General features: G+C 32.6%; 1 protein-coding gene across 1 annotated transcript in view; it reads right to left on the bottom strand.

Annotated features, from left to right (window-relative positions):
* Positions 1-14361, bottom strand: part of LOC124362472 — a 113614-nt gene extending 99253 nt beyond the window's left edge. Inside the window, exon 1 of the mRNA XM_046817005.1 lies at positions 14230-14361. The gene's annotated coding sequence lies outside the window, so the exon portion shown is untranslated. The remainder of the gene's footprint in view (positions 1-14229) is intronic.
* Between the last annotated feature and the right edge of the window lie 6831 nt (positions 14362-21192).

The following is a 21192-nucleotide window of genomic DNA, read 5'->3' as shown; positions in this document are numbered from 1 at the left end:
GTAACATCTTCCAACTCTTTATCTAACCAATTTAAAATGTTTCGAACAATAGGAATCACATCCTTTTTAACGATTGGAGCAGCTTTACGAACATAAGGAACAACATTTTTAACAACTGGAATATTTTCTCCAAAATCTAATAAATCTTTCAAAAGTCCACCATTTTTAAGTTCTTTCAACTGATTATAAGAAAATTCTATTCTGGTTCCTTTATTGTTTTTCTTATGTTTTTCGAGTTTATTGTATTGTCTATTTGTTAAAAATATCTTATCTTCGCCATTTTTTAGTTGATCTATTTTAAATTGAATACTAACGGGTATTTTCTTCTTAAAAGCGGATTTTATTTTTTCTTTCTGATTTTTGCTGAAATTTACATTCACCTCCATTTATATAGTTAAAATTTCAAGTTCTCTTCGATTCCCATTCCTAGTTTTCTCTTCAAAAACATTGCTCCAGCTGTTGGAAGCGCAACAAATCTTTCACCTAAACTAGCATCTTTTGATAAAAATCTATCCATTGCCTTATCTTGCAAAACTTTATCTGCGATATGTCTGGAATTTGTGTCTCTATGTTTTGCATAAAAAATATCGTGTTCCATAGCAGCTTGATCTAATTTATTTATACCAGGATCTCCTCTTTTTAGTCTTTTTTCGAGTTTTGTGCCGGGCCCCAGATACTGATAAGTTGGTACGTGTAATTCAAAAGGTAAATTGTTGATAAAATCATTCAAAAGTCCGCTACCTTCAATCATAGATGAACTTATTGCCGGCAAAACTCGTTTTAAATATTTAATTCCATCAGGTTTTTCAATCATTTCATCAAGTTTGTTCGAAATAAAATCTTTAATCGCTTTCTTTTCGTTCAAAAAATTGTTGTTTCCAGCCTTCTCTTGAGCATAAATATAATTAATAATTCCATCGAGTTTTGTCAAATCGTCGATATATCTGTACTCAATCTTATTATCATTGTATTTTCTTACACCTGATCCTTCGATTCGTTTTTCCCAAATTGGTTTAATCAAATTGAGATATTTTTTACCTTTACTTGACTTTGGTTTCTTAGTTGATGGATCATTATTTTTGTAAATTGAGTCAGATTCCCATAAAATTTCTGTATACTTTTTCAAATCTTCTTCAGAATATAAATTATCTTTTGGAACATCAGTGCCTGTTAATAATCTCCATAAACCTTGAGTTCCTTTATATGTTTTATCTTTAATAATGATATCATTATGTTCAAAATTCACGGGCAAATTTCCAATCATAAAACTTTTCTTTTTTTTATCCCAATACAAACCAAATTTATCATCTTTTACTCTAGGAAGGAATTTTTTACCAATTTTACCAATTATTATATCCGTCGTTCCAGGACTTATTGGTTCAACTATGGTAGAGTCTTCAATGATTCGAGGTCTAAATGGTGTTGAAGATGGTAATTTTGGCAATTCAAACTCTTCTACTTCAGATTCTGGAATCGAAATATCAGCAAATTGTCGTACAACTGGAACCAAATTCATTAAATTTTGATTATCGCTTAAAACATTTTCAATTTTGCCCTCAACATTTTTTATTGCAGAAGTTACAGGTTGATTAATTTTTTGAATAAGTTCTTGTTCTTCTTCATCCATTCTAATCTGTTCTTTAAATTCTTTGATTAATTTCTTTTCTATTTGATCAAGTTTTTTCGCTTCTTCAGAAGTTACGTTCGCCATTTATTTAGGAAAATTTTGAAACGTGGAACGTAAAAACGTGAACGTGGAACGTAAAAACGTGAACGTGGAACGTAAAAACGTGAACGTGGAACGTAAAAACGTGAACGTGGAACGTAAAAACGTGAACGTGGAACGTAAAAACGTGAACGTGGAACGTAAAAACGTGAACGTGGAACGTAAAAACGTGAACGTGGAACGTAAAACGTGAACGAGAACGTGAACACGAACGTGAACGCGAACGTGAAACACGAACGTGAAACGTAAACACGAACGTAAAACATGAACGTGAAACGTAAACACGAACGTGAAAAATGAACGTGAAACGTAAACACGAACGTGAAACACGAACGTGAAACGTAAACACGAACGTAAAACATGAACGTGGAACGTAAACACGAACGTAAAACATGAACGTGGAACGTAAAACGTGAACGAGAACGTGAACACGAAACGTGAAACGTAAACACGAACGTAAAACATGAACGTGAACGTGGAACGTGAACAGATTTACCGTTTTTCTGTTATTTTCATAATGTAAATAAAAATTAAAGATAATATAAAAATAATTGTAACAAATATTTTATCAAGTAGATTTGTCAGACCACTGAGCAGCATTTATGTTAGAAAATTTATTCAAATATTTTCCATTTTTAGGCTTCAAAGTTAGATTAATAGTTAAAAATCCATAGTCTTCTTTCCAAATTTTATCACATAATTCATTAAAGTGGTTAAAACTCATATCAGATCCCACATAATTGTTGTAAATTTTTCTCGAATAGTGATCATCTTGCTTAAAAACACACAACATATTCAAATTATTTCTAATAACTTGTTTATCAACCTTTGAAAAGCATTGGGAAAGATAGATACAAGATATGTTTTTGTGACGAGACATTACGAAATATTCCTTAATAACGTCTTGATTTTCTAAAATACAATCATCAAAAACGATTAACGAATTGGGTTTACATTCGCTTAACGGAACTATGTCCTCAGAAGCATTATAAAAATGTGATTTTTTTTGTTTAAGTTTTTCTCAATATTTTCAAATCTTTCTTGTAATTTTTTATAGGCGTCTTGTTCTAAAGATTTACTAAAAACATACAAATTGGAATAAGGAATCAACCTATTGTAGATAAAATTCAATAATAAAGTTGTTTTTCCACATCCACTTGAACCAACAATTAACAATCTGATTGGTTGATCTTTCTTATTTTCTTCAAACGTTTGAAGTTTTATCTGATCTTTTTGCTTTAAAAATTTCTCCATTTAAATAGAAGATTTTCATCTTGAAGCAACGCTTGCGAAAATGAAGCTGTTCAAGTTGACTTCAGAAAGCTCTAAATTAGTTTTAAACTTGGAACATCCTATACACTTAGAGGAAGAATCAAATTATTTTATCGGTTTAAGCGGTTTTTATTCTGACAATTTTGTAATAAATATTAGTGAAAGTTCTCCTTATTGCATAGGATTTAGTGAGAAGAACATAACAAAATATTATGGTTTAAATAAAGGATATTATACTTTCGATCAAATTAAAAATTCCCTTAAAAATTATCTGAAAACATTCAAACAATCAGATAAATCTTTAAACTTTGACGAAAACAAGTTTGAAATGCAAAAAAATTATCTCTCTAATAAAATTCAAATAAAATCACCAGTAAGAATAATGTTTTCAGCAATTATAGTAGATTTATTAGGGTTTGTTCAAGAAACTATTGAGCCAAATCAGGTATATTTAGGAAATAAAACGCCAAAATTTAGACCGTTTGATGTAATTGAAGTGCACTGCAATCTCGTTGAACCTAGTTTTGAAAATCATACCGAACATTTACACAAAGAATCTGAAATTTTGTACACTTTTTTCCCAAATGTTGCTTATGGATCAAAAATCAGTGAAAAACCGAATGAAATCGATTATATTCCAATTAGAAAAAATATGAAAAGAATTCAAAAAATCGTCTTAACTGTTCAAGACTCTGAGGGAAATTTATTAAATAATGAGAGTAAAACAACAATATATTTAAGATTGAAAAAGGAATAAAAATGAGTTGATGATGACAAAATTCTATATTTTTACTTAAAAAGCAAGGGGCCATTCGAATGGCCCCTTAACAATCTTCATCCTGACACTGTTTTTATCAATGAATCTGGACTTTATACTGAAATAAAAATTACTAGTTAAATTTCTTTTCTATCTAAATGGAGTCACTTGTAGGCCTACTCAATAATCAACTTAGATTTGAAAACAAACATATTTTTACGATTGTGGATAAAAATAACGAATTTTGGTTTAAAGCTAAAGATGTTGCAGAAATTCTAGAATATGAAAATACGAAACAAGCAGTTAGAGAGCATGTTGATAATGATGATAAATTATCATATTCTGAAATAAATAAGGTGGGTCATTCGATTGCCCTACCTTCTAACTTTCAAAAAAATACTATTTTCATCAATGAATCAGGACTTTATTCTTTAATTTTGAGATCACATAAAAAAGAGGCAAAAATCTTCAAAACTTGGGTTACAAAAGAAGTTTTGCCCTCTATTAGAAAACTTGGTGAGTACAAACTTGAAAACAAGATTAAATATTTAGAGGATGAAGTAAAACACTTGCAAATTAAAGATGAAATCAAAACGGAAATTATCGCAAAACAAAGTGTAAAAATTTACTTAATGAAACCAGACCTTGTTTGTAAAGATTTTGATAAGAAAAAACACCATGTCTTTGTGTTAATTAAGAAGAATCACATGTGGGAATGGCCTTATTACGTTATCAGAGCTCAGAAACGAGAAATACCAAACCGATTAAAACATCTAAAAATAAAATATCCTGAATTAGAGATTTTGTTCATTGATGACGAACCAAATTCTATCAATCTGTATAACCAAATGAAAGAATCTTTGAATATTTTATACAACGGAAATCATTTTACTACAAATATGGCAGAATCTTGACTGATTTATAGAATATCTAAATTACACGATGAAAATGTTAATAAATTTTATTAAACTCTCGAATTATTATATTTTGTTTGTAAATGTTTTTGAAGATAAGGTAACCATTGAATGATTCGTCCACACTCGCAAAGAGTCGGTTTCTTTTGACTTTCTCGTTTAATTCTTCTAGCACAATCTCTACAAAAAGCCTTCTTGTTATCTTTACTATAATGCCAATCGTAAAATTTGGAAATATCCTTAATTTCTTTACAAACGCAACATTTTTTCTCTTCTAACGTTAATTTTTCTAATTTATCGTATAATTCTCTTGCATATTTTTTATGACAATCCTTACAATAATAGTATAATCCATCTTTGGTATTCTTATTTTTATGAAAAGCTTCAAAATCTTTAAATTCTTTGCACCTTGAACATTTCTTTTGAGCCTCCATTTATATAGAAAAAATCTTTGACTTTCTCAATTCATATTCATAAAACTTTCCGGTTATTTCTTCATTATTTAAATCTTTTATACTATAAGTTACAGGATCTGTGTTATTAATTTGATAAATCACAAAGATTTCTCTTGACCAATTGTTCTTATATTTGTTCGAAAATGTTTGTTTTTTACTAACAATTCTTACATGATCATCGACTTTAAATTTAGTTTTCGTGTGAATTTCAGGTGGAACATACTCGAAAACTGTCTCTAATAACTCCTTTTCGGCATCCTTATCTACGTCTTTAGGCTTCATTTTGATTGTGCTGTGAACAGTATCGTTATATTTCTTTACGATTTCTTGAAGAATATCGATCCATTTAAAGTTTTTATTAATCTCAAAAATTACTTTCATTCTCTCATTTTGAGTTCTGTTATATCTCTCTACAATACTTGATTTCTCTTCGTTTTCAGTATGATAAATCTTAATGTTGTATTTCCTCAAAACATCGTTAAATTCTTTATTTTTAAACTCTAAACCCTTATCTGTATGAAGTAGGTTAGGTGGTTTGTGATTGATCTTTATCGCGTCTTTTACTATATCTTCGAAGGCTTTTGAAACATCTTTACCGTTTTTTCTTTTGATAGCTCTTGACCAAGCATATTTTGAGAAAGTATCAATAACATTTAACATATACTTGAATCCATCATTTTGATCCGAATAGTTAGACATTATAACTAAATCTGCTGCCCATAAATCGTCAATTCCTAAAGTTATAATTTTTCTCTTTTTAAACTTCTTTCGTACCGGTGCATGAATTTCTCTAGCTTCAATCTCGATTTCTTCCTTATTCTTAGATTCTTTCTTTACTTGTTTTTCATAAGGATTCTTTATAAATTTACTCTTATTTGTCTTACATTTTGAACATTTTGCTGCAATTCTATACAATCCGTTTTGAGTTTGAACGATTTTAGAATCTATATTTTTCGTTTTTTTCTTGCATTTGTGGCAGTGAATCAAATCATCTTCCATTTACATGTCAAAGTTTCCAAGTTTATTTAACTCATCTAATATATCAGATTTTGCTTCATTTTTATAGCCATAAGGTACTGTATCGATCTTATTTTCTAGGACAATTCTCTTATCATCTTTAGCGTTCAGTGCTAACTTGTTTATAGTGATGGTATACAATTCATGTTTATAGCTTTTTATTACAGTCATCTCCCTAAATTCTTCTTTATCTTCGAACAAACATCTCTTCAAGTTTTCGATATTTATTGTTTTATTTACAACGCTTCTCTTAATTCCTTTACACCTAACTGGATTTTTGTCTAGATATTTGTACGAGTACATCTTTGATCTTAAACCACAAAATTCTTCTAAAACTTCGCTATTTAGTTCGTCTTTGAATTTTCCTATGACTTTCTTATTTTTAGTAGTGAAACATTCATGATCTTTTGGATAATCACTTGTATCAAAGTCATCTATATTTTCTTTAATAATTTTAAAAGGATCTCGTTTCAATTCTAGAAAATAACTGTCTGTATCCATGTAACACAGATTCAAATCTGGATCAAACCTCTTTAATTTATCGTAATAAAACTCGTACATTAGCAATTTTGAGAGGTCGAGAACTGAAAATCCTATGTAAATCTGTTTATTAAATTTAACCTTTTGTTTGTACATGTGACTCGCTATACAGTTGTCGTCAAAGATGTTAAAGCATTTGAAATTTGTTTTCTTAGCTTGTTTCATTGAAAATTCTTCATTTCCTAGTCTAATATCACATCTATTTCGCACATTTTCCATACTTTTTCCAAAAACAGAGTTGTTCATTAACTTGTAAAAGTCCTTTTCAAAGTCGCTTGTAGCTTTGGTTCTCATGTTTGTGTTAAAATCAATGTATTCTTTCATAAAAGGCTTCTGATCGAATGCGATAACTCTATTCACATGTTTTAACACCATTCCTTGTTCCAGATAGAATTTCAAATTTCTCGAATGAACAACGTATTCAGTTTTATCCAGTAGAGTTGTGCACAACTTGTTTTTAAAATGTTCAGGAGCAAGAGGTAAATCTTTGTGATGTTCATGCAAATTTGTTGGATATTCAAGATCAACTTCTAAAATATATCCATAATCTTCGTCGCCAGTGAGTTCCAAAATTGTTTCTTTCCATTCTGCTGTTGTATACGTTTTAGGATCCACCCACTTGATTTCGTTATATGGTAAATTTTGCATAAGTCCATACCCATAAAGGTTGTTTGCATCGACGTACAACAAATAGTTTTCGGGCTTTGTCTTATCAAAATCTTTTAAATATTTGTTATTTGCTTTCACATATCGTTTAATACACTGAGAAATGCCTCCGCGAATACCTTTTTCGATCATCAAATACATATTATAATCACTAATTAATTGTAATTCTATCTTCGTTAATTTTAACATAGCATCCCATGCAAGACTGGGAGCTGTTAGATAGTGTGCTGGATCAAGTTTATAGCAATTCAAACAAATATTCCTAAAATTTTCAAAGATATCAGCGAGCAATAGAACATCTTGAATGTTATAGAGATCGGAGTAATTTCCTAGATTTTTTACTTTTAATTTGTTCCATACATTTAAGTAGTGTTGAAAATCTTTCTCAGATATGCTCTCGTCTGTCAAAAGTGAATAGAAATCTTGAATTCTCAATTCTTCTGTGTAATCAAGTTTTTCAATACTGTCGATAAATTCGTAAGGAAATATGCCTTTTCCAGATAGAATTTTAAAGATTTCTTCTTCGTCATTTGGTTGTCTATCTAGAATTGCGTTCAGACCATCTTGTATAAAATGATTTGTATGTTTGAAATCATCTTTTTTGAGGTTTTTAGCTAACTTTTCTATAGACGATGCCATAAATCTGAACGTATCTACGAAAGAAAACTTGATGAACTTTCTTGGTTTATCATCTTCAAACTCATACCCATATCCTGAATTTACTGAATAATTTATATATTTCTCATCTGTGTTTGCGATCAAATCAACATTACCATACTGTTTAGCCAATTCTTTTATGTACAAATGAGCATCGTAATTTGACATATTGTGGCAGAAAACGGGAATATTTTGAGGAAATTTGAGATTCAAGTTACAAGATAAATGAGCAGCACCTCGAAATTTACCTGTTAAATGACAATGATCTCGTACTTTTTTTCTTGTTTGATTATCAAAACCCTCACATTCACAAATATGACAAAGACTGGAATTTTGATACGAAATTTCTTCTTCTTCAGTTAATTTCATGGGTTTTTGGTTCTTAGAATTATATTTTTTAGCTATGTATTTCGATAATTTATTGAGCTCTTCAAACAATTGTTTTGGAACATTCGGCAAATCTTCTTCATTTTTGGCTCGATAACATATCGGTTTGTACATGCGATTTGTCACATTTGACACTAAATATAGAGTAAAACCATAAGGAATGTGCTTCTGAATCTTGGTTGTAGTCGACTTTTGCGGATTGTTTTTGCATGTGAGAATCTTCTCTAATATGCTTTCAAAATCCATATAAATAACGTAAGGATGAGAAAATTTCTTTTGATAATTAATAAATGTTGTTGTTTGACCTGGAAACGGCATAATTGGCTTACAAACTTCGTGATTTTTACAAATTTCTAAATGGTCTGTTAAATCTCCAGATTTGTAGAAATGGCTTAAACATCTTCTGCATAGAAATTTTTTATTTTTACACTTAGATAACTGAGAGAAAACGAGCTTATTTAAATCTGTTATCAAAACATAATGAGATTTGTCATCTTGTTTAACATACAATAAATCGATTTCTAACTCGGCATCATAAATTTCTGAAATTTGTAACGGAACAATATTGAGTTTTTCATCAAAACTATAGACATTTACAGACATTTTCGGATAATTATACTTTGCTTTACTGCTTCGTTTTTCAAATAATTGTATATCTTTTAAGGACATTGGATACTCGAAACCTGAAAATATCTCGTCATTTACAAATTTCTCGTATTGCTTTGCTCTGTCAGCATTCTTTCCGGGTTTTTCAATAGCGCATCGGATAGAATAAACAAAACAGAAATCATCTTTATTTTTGATATTTACACAAGCTTTCTTATCTTTGATTTTCTTTGGCAAATCGATATATGATCCTGCGTTCATTATTTCGTGTTTATTAAGGCTCAAAATCAGTTGTTTACAGCGTTTTAATGTCCATCCAGAACCTCGATTTGGATGATTTGTCTGTTCTCGATGTGTTAATTTATTAAATTGTTTAGAAATAAAGTCGTTTACATCAAAGATCTCGTCTGCTTTTATAGTAAAGTACATTGGACAAGTTTGTGTTTCACCGTTCACTAAAGTTCGTTCGTATTCGCATTCTAAAGAGAGATATCCTTTACTATTTTTCACAGTTTCTTGAAATTTTTCGATTAAACTTTTAATTTCTGGGCGCAAAATAGAAAGATATTTGTAAATTGACATGAAATTGTCGTTCAAATTTGTTAAAATGTATTGCTTAAATAGACCGTGTATTGAGGATAAAACTTCTACATCAATGATATTTTCAGGTTTCTCATTAAGAGTTTTGTCAATTTCTTCGATCATTTCAGACTTAGTTTTATCGTTTGTTTCAATGGACAATTTCTCAGCGATTGATTGAATTTTTTCATCTTTAAATAGATTGAGATCTTTTTTACTTTCCTTAAAATTTTTCTTTAGTTCACGCAATTTTTCTATATTGTACATCTTCTCGTGACCATCGATTTGATTCTCTTTAGCCCAAGTCCTCAAATAATTTAGTTCTTTATTATAAATTTCTTTGTTCTTCAAATGATTTTTCGACTTATAATGTCGGGTAAAATGATGTTCGAAAACATCTTTTTTGCAGTACGGGCAGGATATCTTTTTCCTCTCCATTTAAATAGGGAAAATTTGAATCTGCCAAGTTTTACTTTTTAGTAAAATATCTTTTTATTAAGCTGAAAAATAGCAATAATTCAGTAGATTTCTAAGGATTTTTATCAAAATTTGATAAAAATCAGCACAATTTATGGTTGAACAGCCTTTGATTCTTCTATTTAAAGAAGAAAAATTTGTTTAACTAACACTTTGAAAAGTACAGATTTTTACTAAAATTTGATACAAATCAGCACAATTTATGGTTAAACAGCCTTTGATTCTTCTATTTATATAGAAAAAATTTTATTTAGAGATTTTTTAAATTTCAATTTTGTAGTGATTTTTCGAGAAATATCGTTCACATTATCAACTTTAAAGCTAAAAATTCGCAATAATTAGAGAAATTCAGTAGATTTTCAGGATTTTTCAAAAAAACTCTAGTATATATGCACCTTAAGAGCTGTGGTTTTGACCCTAAAAACACGTTTTTAGGGTCAAAACCCCGGTTTTTTGTGTATTTTGGAAGTATAGTGTTGATTTTTCACCTTAAAAGTGTAGAAGTATTAATTTTTTTCTATGTAAATGGCACTGTTACAAGAGTTGAATAAGGTTGGTGATTTAACATTCAAAGAATACAAGAAATTAATAGAATTAGAAGAAAATAAGAAATACAAAATTGTGAATTTGGAGAAAATGAAAGATAAATTCGGGTTTACAATAATTGCCGAGTTGGAAGATTGTAAAGTACACTTGCCAAACAGATTTTTGACTGTTTTGGATGAAAAAAAGATTAAAGAATTGAACAAAAATGAAAAATTACACTTGGTTGTTACTGGAAAGAAGACTATTAAAGATAAAGACTGTGTTACAATTAACTTCGTGGAATAAAGATTTCGAAGATTTCTGGATTTTTTCATTAAAACAGCTTAGAAATTAGAAGCCTACAATGAACAGTAAAACAGCTATAGATTCGGTTAATTTTTCATTCGTGAGTTACAGATTAGTTTATTGTCCTTTAAACAGTATTTTACGTTGATTTTCTGACTGTCCCAAAAGTGAGCTAGAACCCTCACATTCATATCTACTTATATATATATATATATATATATATATATATATATATATATATATGGATATAATGGATTTTCCACTAAATCGACTTTAAAGAACATTTTAAAATTTGTTTAATGAATTTTTTAGTACAGAATTCAACAAAATTCGTAGATTTGCGGTTCGTGTTTCGAGTTTTTCAAATGTAAACGCTTTAATCTTACACGTAATTTTGTGCAAGGATCTGTGTAAGGAACACACTGACAACGTACCATGTAAGTGGTCTCAGGTCGATTGTGAAACAACGGCTTCTCGGGAAATTGTAAGCAAAACGTTGTTCCCATTAAATAAGTTATTGGTTAGCAGATTAAATACAGAATGTGCCAAAATCCGTAGGTGTGTGGTTCGATGTAATAGAATAAAAGAACGGAATAAAGGTGATAAATAGCATACATATTGTTATCTTAATCTTAATACTATTGAAACTACGAAAAAGTTTAAATAAGTTAAAAAAGATATCAAGTTTACAAAGACGGCCAAAAATGTAAAATTCGCCTCATAGAGATAATTGCATGCGTACTTGCGCGCGCGAACACGTGTCACTTAATCACGTAAAAACTACTGGAAAAATCATACTGAAATTTTACGTTGACATTCTGAGCGTCTCTGGTTAACATACAGGCCTAATCTAATTTCGAAAACCCCTCCGGGCTACGCCCTGAAGTTGCGAAATTCCATCTTGGTCTCTAAAGTTCATTACAGTAAATAAATATTATTAATTGAAAGAGCCTGTTAAATGCAATCAGCTGTTCTGTGTAAACATTGTTGTATGACAGCACAACCATACGTTTAATTAGTTTAAATATTTAACTATTAAATTTTTAAAAATTTATAGTCTTGAAAACAAAGAGTAGGCTAAGCTTCATAGTAAAAACTATTTTTATTTCAAACTTTTCTGCAACCGCTGTTGAGTACAGAGTAAGAAAATATCCAGATGAGGTTATTAAAAGTTTTAGTAAGATTTTCTTTTAACTGTACATTTTATCAAATACGCAAAGCTTGGTCAACTAATGTAGATCCTAAAGAAAGACTTACTATATAACTTTCACAATAAATAAAAAGACTTATAAAACCCATCTTAGTTGTCATTTGACCGAAGTAGGCTTTTCAGACCTGCGTATTTGTATATATCCCGTGTTGTACTGTTAGGGATAACATTCTACGTATCGACTAATAAACTGATTGTGGATAAGGTATATCTTCTTGTACCATAGAGAAAACTCAACTATGGTACAAAAAATACAAAGACCGGGGTAAATTAAAATGGCCATAAATATGCAATTATGACATATCTTCCTGATCACGGCAACAAAGGCAATCTCAAATCGTCGGAAATTAAATTCACTCGAATCAGAAATGCTCATACAAATGCATACCTTACGAAATTGCATGTGAAGCCGCGGGTAACTGCTAGTATGAAAATAAACATTTATATGTTTACAACTATATATTGCTGTGTGAAACGCATTCTTAGCTTTTACAATTTTTACAGGAATCTTTTAGATGAACAAGAAAGTTTTTTTTAAACAATACAATAAAATCTCGTTTTATCCATCTCCGTGCTATTGGATTTACTATCGTATATCTATTATTACTACAAACACACGAAAAAATAAATTCAGCTACGTAAGTTACGTTGCACTTTAAGGATCGAAGTCGACAACAGGATTTCTGGACGTGAGATGTTAACTACAGATATATGGACAGTTCGCTAGCCCGCAGTCACAGGCCCTCGTTCAGCCTTTTAAAATGTCACTTTTTGACATTTAAGAATCCATCAAGCAACTGTGACCACAATTTCATACTGTAACATTGCTCTCCTTGAAGCATCTAGACTATGGCCGAGAGGTCAGTGAACTTGTATAACTCCACCCAATTTCCTACAATGTCCTAATTTTAATAGACATTTTATTTTGACCACTAGCCCGTCCACTTCAAAAGCCAACTTACAATATCCAACTATACGGAACCGAATATGGATGACGGTTTAAATGTTCAAGTCGTTATCGTTAATACTATATTTATAATTTACTACTATATTAATTTTAAAACCGCTAAAACGTATACGGATGGCGAAACTAATTATTTGTAAAATTTACTTCTAACTAATGTAAATTATTTAAATTAAACTCGGCTTAATATGTAAAATACATTTAAATTTAATAAAAACTATGTGTTTTAACAACACAGTATTGTTTATTAGTTATAATTGTAACTATTTTTATAGTTTATTATCAGTTTCAATTTTTTATACTGCTTTTATTACTGTAACATTATAACTTAAACTAGTTTATTAATTGTCTGAAAACATTATTAAATTAATAAAACGATAACATTATTATTTTTCAATATTACACAATAATGAATTCTATAAGGGGTTTTTAATAGATACCAAACTAGTGTATTATTTAGTGTAATAACACTAATTCGTGACTTTAAATGTATTTTACATGGTAAAATATTATTTTTTTCTTAATACTGAGTACTTTACACTTAAGCGTTTTATTTGTTTCGATAATTTAATTCTATTTCATTAAAAATTAACTAAACACGATTAAATTTAACTCTACATCACGCATTCCTGTAGAGTATTTGACATTTCTAACTCACATTAACTTCTTATAAAGAACATCTATGTATTGGGAAATAGATGTGAACTTGTTAATAAACTTCAGATTAAACTTCTAAATTTGGATAAACACATTATCTAATTGGTTTCGTAACGAGACACTTCTGTTGGACATCTTAGTAAGATGTATGTGAAATTAACAAAGTTTTAATTACTAACAAAAAGCAAAGTTTTGCTGTGATTTTATTTTAGGATGATGGGACTGAAGGACTATGTAAAAATGTAAGTTATACCGTGAGTGCTATTTAAATTAAAAAGAACTGGAGATGGCTTATGATAAAACGTTATTTGGGTAAGAACGTAATAAAAAATTTGAATATGTAAATTTTATATATATATATATATAAATTTTAATAGTTTAACTGTATTAACATTGAATTTTTAAATTTTGTTACTAATACAAATAAACTATTAGTAAGGAAGGAAAATTGTAAAATTATTGCTCCTTATTATTATAAGCAGAAACAATAATAACAGTGTTATGGCAACCTTACCTTCCAATAATGAATTAATCCATAGCACACACAGCACAGAGTTAGGTTGCTAGGCGACGAGGGACGCGGCGCGACTGGCAGCTAAGCCTACCTAACCTACTACAGTTGCCTCTCTCCCCCTTCTACTACATGCCAGCTACTACTACACGCAAGGTACTGCGGGCGTGCGCTACAGCAGAGGTTCCCGTCATATTGCCGGTGGCGGCCGATCCCCTACCAGATGATTTACGGCAATTGATCTGGAAGATTGCATATCAGCTGTTAGTGAAGAATTATCTCACTCCTCCGCCCTTGCAATAATCACATCAACCCCCTTGTGGAGTCTGGATTGCTACTGAAGTTTGGGAAACTTAGTACAACTAGACTGCGCTTCATTCTTAAAGATTTACCAAATACGAGAAATTAATGGTCTCATTATTCAGATTCAGTTTACGTTATTCATTAAGTAGCTACCTGAATGTATTCAGGAAGGGAGTAAATAGCAAAGCAAAAAGAATTAAATTTATCAATTTGTTATAGAGTGATAAGAAAAATGAGTTTAATTTATGCCACAAGATTTCCAATATACAACATTAAAAGATCGATTGTTCCATTTAATAAAATAATCATTGGAATAAGAGGAATACATTTGAAAATCTAAACAAATTCATATTATATCTATACATTGGCTAAACTTTGAAGCATTCAAACATCCATGTTATACAAACCAAACGACTTATCAAGATTCACAGCTCAAAATATATAAGTAGTATTTTCAGATTACCGATTATTATCCTGTGTTGTGAGCTAGCGTGCGGCAATCCACACACTCATGGCTAAGAATACATAACTAGTATGTTCAGATTGCTGATTATTATCCTGTGTTGTGAGCTAGCGTGTGACAATCCACACACTCATAGCTCATAGTACATAACTAGCATTTTCAGATTGTCGATTATTATCCTGTGTTGTGAGCTAGCGTGCGGCAATCCACACACTCATAGCTCAGAATACATAAGAAGTATTTTCAGATTGTCAATTATTATCCTGTGTTGTCAGCTAGCGGGCAGAAAATCCACATATTCACAGCTCAGAATACATAACTAGTATATTCAGATTGCTGATTATTATCCTGTGTTGTGAGCTAGCGTGCGGCAATCCACACACTCATGGCTAAGAATACATAACTAGTATGTTCAGATTGCTGATTATTATCCTGTGTTGTGAGCTAGCGTGTGACAATCCACACACTCATAGCTCATAGTACATAACTAGCATTTTCAGATTGTCGATTATTATCCTGTGTTGTGAGCTAGCGTGTGACAATCCACACACTCATAGCTCATAATACATAACTAGCATTTTCAGATTGTCGATTATTATCTTGTGTTGTGAGCTAGCGTGTGACAATCCACACACTCATAGCTCATAGTACATAACTAGTATATTCAGATTGTCGATTATTATCCTGTGTTGTGAGCTAGCGGGCAGATAATCCACATACTCACAGCTTAGAATACATAACTAGTATTTTCAGATTGTCGATTATTATCCAGTGTTGTGAGCTAGCGTGCGGCAATCCACACACTTACAGCTCAGAATACATAACTAGTATTTTCAGATTGTCAATTATTATCCTGTGTTGTGAGCTAGGGGGCAGAAAATCCACATATTCACAGCTCAGAATACATAACTAGTAGCCTATTTTCAGATTGTCGATAATTATCCTGTGTTATGAGCTAGCGGGCAGATAATCCATATACTCACAGCTTAGAATACATAACTAGTATATTCAGATTGTCGATTATTATCCTGTGTTGTGAGCTAGCGTGTGACAATCCACACACTCATAGCTCATAATACATAACTAGCATTTTCAGATTGTCGATTATTATCCTGTGTTGTGAGCTAGCGTGCGGCAATCCACACACTCATAGCTCAGAATACATAAGAAGTATTTTCAGATTGTCGATAATTATCCTGTGTTATGACCTAGCGGGCAGATAATCCACATACTCACAGCTTAGAATACATAACTAGTATTTTCAGATTGTCGATTATTATCCAGTGTTGTGAGCTAGCGTGCGGCAATCCACACACTTACAGCTCAGAATACATAACTAGTATTTTCGGATTGTCAATAATTATCCTGCGTTGTGAGCTAGCGTGCGGCAATCCACACACTTACAGCTCAGAATACGTAACTAGTATTTTCGGATTGTCGATTATTATCCAGTGTTGTGAGCTAGCGTGCGGCAATACACACACTTACAGCTCATAATACATAACTATTATTTTCGGATTGTCAATAATTATCCTGCGTTGTGAGCTAGCGTGCGGCAATCCACACACTTACAGCTCAGAATACATAACTAGTATTTTCGGATTGTCAATAATTATCCTGCGTTGTGAGCTAGCGTGCGGCAATCCACACACTCAAAGCTCATAATACATAACTAGCATTTTCAGATTGTCGATTATTATCCTGTGTTGTGAGCTAGCGTGCGGCAATCCACACACTCATAGCTCAGAATACATAAGAAGTATTTTCAGATTGTCGATAATTATCCTGTGTTATGAGCTAGCGGGCAGATAATCCACATACTCACAGCTTAGAATACATAACTAGTATTTTCAGATTGTCGATAATTATCCTGTGTTATGAGCTAGCGGGCAGATAATCCACATACTCACAGCTTAGAATACATAACTAGCATTTTCAGATTGTCGATTATTATCCTGTGTTGTGAGCTAGCGTGTGACAATCCACACACTCATAGCTCATAATACATAACTAGCATTTTCAGATTGTCGATTATTATCCTGTGTTGTGAGCTAGCGTGCGGCAATCCACACACTCAAAGCTCATAATACATAACTAGCATTTTCAGATTGTCGATTATTATCCTGTGTTGTGAGCTAGCGTGTGACAATCCACACACTCATAGCTCATAATACATAACTAGCATTTTCAGATTGTCGATTATTATCCTGTGTTGTGAGCTAGCGTGTGACAATCCACACACTCATAGCTCATAATACATAACTAGCATTTTCAGATTGTCGATTATTATCCTGTGTTGTGAGCTAGCGTGTGACAATCCACACACTCATAGCTCATAGTACATAACTAGTATATTCAGATTGTCGATTATTATCCTGTGTTGTGAGCTAGCGGGCAGATAATCCACATACTCACAGCTTAGAATACATAACTAGCATTTTCAGATTGTCGATTATTATCCTGTGTTGTGAGCTAGCGTGTGACAATCCACACACTCATAGCTCATAATACATAACTAGCATTTTCAGATTGTCGATTATTATCCTGTGTTGTGAGCTAGGGTGCGGCAATCCACACACTCATAGCTCATAATACATAACTAGCATTTTCAGATTGTCGATTATTATCCTGTGTTGTGAGCTAGCGTGTGACAATCCACACACTCATAGCTCATAATACATAACTAGCATTTTCAGATTGTCAATTATTATCCTGTGTTGTGAGCTAGCGTGTGACAATCCACACACTCATAGCTCATAATACATAACTAGCATTTTCAGATTGTCGATTATTATCCTGTGTTGTGAGCTAGCGTGTGACAATCCACACACTCATAGCTCATAATACATAACTAGCATTTTCAGATTGTCGATCATTATCCTGTGTTATGAGCTAGCGTGCGGCAATCCACACACTCAAAGCTCATAATACATAACTAGCATTTTCAGATTGTCGATTATTATCCTGTGTTGTGAGCTAGCGTGTGACAATCCACACACTCATAGCTCATAATACATAACTAGCATTTTCAGATTGTCGATTATTATCCTGTGTTGTGAGCTAGCGTGCGGCAATCCACACACTTACAGCTCAGAATACATAACTAGTATTTTCGGATTGTCAATAATTATCCTGCGTTGTGAGCTAGCGTGCGGCAATCCACACACTTACAGCTCAGAATACATAACTAGTATTTTCGGATTTTCGATTATTATCCAGTGTTGTGAGCTAGCGTGCGGCAATCCACACACTTACAGCTCAGAATACATAACTAGTATTTTCGGATTGTCAATAATTATCCTGTGTTGTGAGCTAGCGTGTGACAATCCACACACTCATAGCTCATAATACATAACTAGCATTTTCAGATTGTCGATTATTATCCTGTGTTGTGAGCTAGCGTGTGACAATCCACACACTCATAGCTCATAATACATAACTAGCATTTTCAGATTGTCGATTATTATCCTGTGTTGTGAGCTAGCGTGTGACAATCCACACACTCATAGCTCATAATACATAACTAGCATTTTCAGATTGTCGATTATTATCCTGTGTTGTGAGCTAGCGTGTGACAATCCACACACTCATAGCTCAAAATACATAACTAGCATTTTCAGATTGTCGATTATTATCCTGTGTTGTGAGCTAGCGTGTGACAATCCACACACTCATAGCTCATAGTACATAACTAGTATATTCAGATTGTCGATTATTATCCTGTGTTGTGAGCTAGCGTGTGACAATCCACACACTCATAGCTCATAATACATAACTAGCATTTTCAGATTGTCGATTATTATCCTGTGTTGTGAGCTAGCGTGTGACAATCCACACACTCATAGCTCATAATACATAACTAGCATTTTCAGATTGTCGATTATTATCCTGTGTTGTGAGCTAGCGTGTGACAATCCACACACTCATAGCTCATAATACATAACTAGTATTTTCAGATTGTCGATTATTATCCTGTGTTGTGAGCTAGCGTGCGGCAATCCACACACTTACAGCTCAGAATACATAACTAGTATTTTCGGATTGTCAATAATTATCCTGCGTTGTGAGCTAGCGTGCGGCAATCCACACACTTACAGCTCAGAATACATAACTAGTATTTTCGGATTTTCGATTATTATCCAGTGTTGTGAGCTAGCGTGCGGCAATCCACACACTTACAGCTCAGAATACATAACTAGTATTTTCGGATTGTCAATAATTATCCTGCGTTGTGAGCTAGCGTGCGGCAATCCACACACTTACAGCTCAGAATACATAACTAGTATTTTCGGATTGTCAATAATTATCCTGTGTTGTGAGCTAGCGTGTGACAATCCACACACTCATAGCTCATAATACATAACTAGCATATTCAGATTGTCGATTATTATCCTGTGTTGTGAGCTAGCGGGCAGACAATCCACACACTCATAGCTCATAATACATAACTAGCATTTTCAGATTGTCGATTATTATCCTGTGTTGTGAGCTAGCGTGCGGCAATCCACACACTTACAGCTCAGAATACATAACTAGTATTTTCGGATTGTCAATAATTATCCTGCGTTGTGAGCTAGCGTGCGGCAATCCACACACTTACAGCTCAGAATACATAACTAGTATTTTCGGATTTTCGATTATTATCCAGGGTTGTGAGCTAGCGTGCGGCAATCCACACACTTACAGCTCAGAATACATAACTAGTATTTTCGGATTGTCAATAATTATCCTGCGTTGTGAGCTAGCGTGCGGCAATCCACACACTCAAAGCTCATAATACATAACTAGCATTTTCAGATTGTCGATTATTATCCTGTGTTGTGAGCTAGCGTGTGATAATCCACACACTCATAGCTCATAATACATAACTAGCATTTTCAGATTGTCGATAATTATCCTGTGTTGTGAGCTAGCGTGCGGCAATCCACACACTCAAATCTCATAATACATAACTAGCATTTTCAGATTGTCGATTATTATCCTGTGTTGTGAGCTAGCGTGTGACAATCCACACACTCATAGCTCATAATACATAACTAGCATTTTCAGATTGTCGATTATTATCCTGTGTTGTGAGCTAGCGTGTGACAATCCACACACTCATAGCTCATAATACATAACTAGCATTTTCAGATTGTCGATTATTATCCTGTGTTGTGAGCTAGCGTGTGACAATCCACACACTCATAGCTCATAATACATAACTAGCATTTTCAGATTGTCGATTTTTATCCTGTGTTGTGAGCTAGCGTGTGACAATCCACACACTCATAGCTCATAGTACATAACTAGTATATTCAGATTGTCGATTATTATCCTGTGTTGTGAGCTAGCGTGTGACAATCCACACACTCATAGCTCATAATACATAACTAGCATTTTCAGATTGTCGATTATTATCCTGTGTTGTGAGCTAGGGTGCGGCAATCCACACACTCAAAGCTCATAATACATAACTAGCATTTTCAGATTGTCGATTATTATCCTGTGTTGTGAGCTAGCGTGTGACAATCCACACACTCATAGCTCATAATACATAACTAGCATTTTCAGATTGTCGATTATTATCCTGTGTTGTGAGCTAGCGTGTGACAATCCACACACTCATAGCTCATAATACATAACTAGCATTTTCAGATTGTCGATTATTATCCTGTGTTGTGAGCTAGCGTGTGACAATCCACACACTCATAGCTCATAATACATAACTAGCATTTTCAGATTGTCGATCATTATCCTGTGTTATGAGCTAGCGTGCGGCAATCCACACACTCAAAGCTCATAATACATAACTAGCATTTTCAGATTGTCGATTATTATCCTGTGTTGTGAGCTAGCGTGTGACAATCCACACACTCATAGCTCATAATACATAACTAGCATTTTCAGATTGTCGATTATTATCCTGTGTTGTGAGCTAGCGTGCGGCAATCCACACACTTACAGCTCAGAATACATAACTAGTATTTTCGGATTGTCAATAATTATCCTGCGTTGTGAGCTAGCGTGCGGCAATCCACACACTTACAGCTCAGAATACATAACTAGTATTTTCGGATTTTCGATTATTATCCAGTGTTGTGAGCTAGCGTGCGGCAATCCACACACTTACAGCTCAGAATACATAACTAGTATTTTCGGATTGTCAATAATTATCCTGTGTTGTGAGCTAGCGTGTGACAATCCACACACTCATAGCT

Source organism: Homalodisca vitripennis, chromosome 5 (assembly GCF_021130785.1).
Source record: "Homalodisca vitripennis isolate AUS2020 chromosome 5, UT_GWSS_2.1, whole genome shotgun sequence".
Taxonomy (NCBI): Eukaryota; Metazoa; Arthropoda; class Insecta; order Hemiptera; family Cicadellidae; genus Homalodisca; species Homalodisca vitripennis.
Note: the sequence above shows the minus strand (reverse complement) of the source record. Positions and strands in the feature narration are given on the sequence as shown.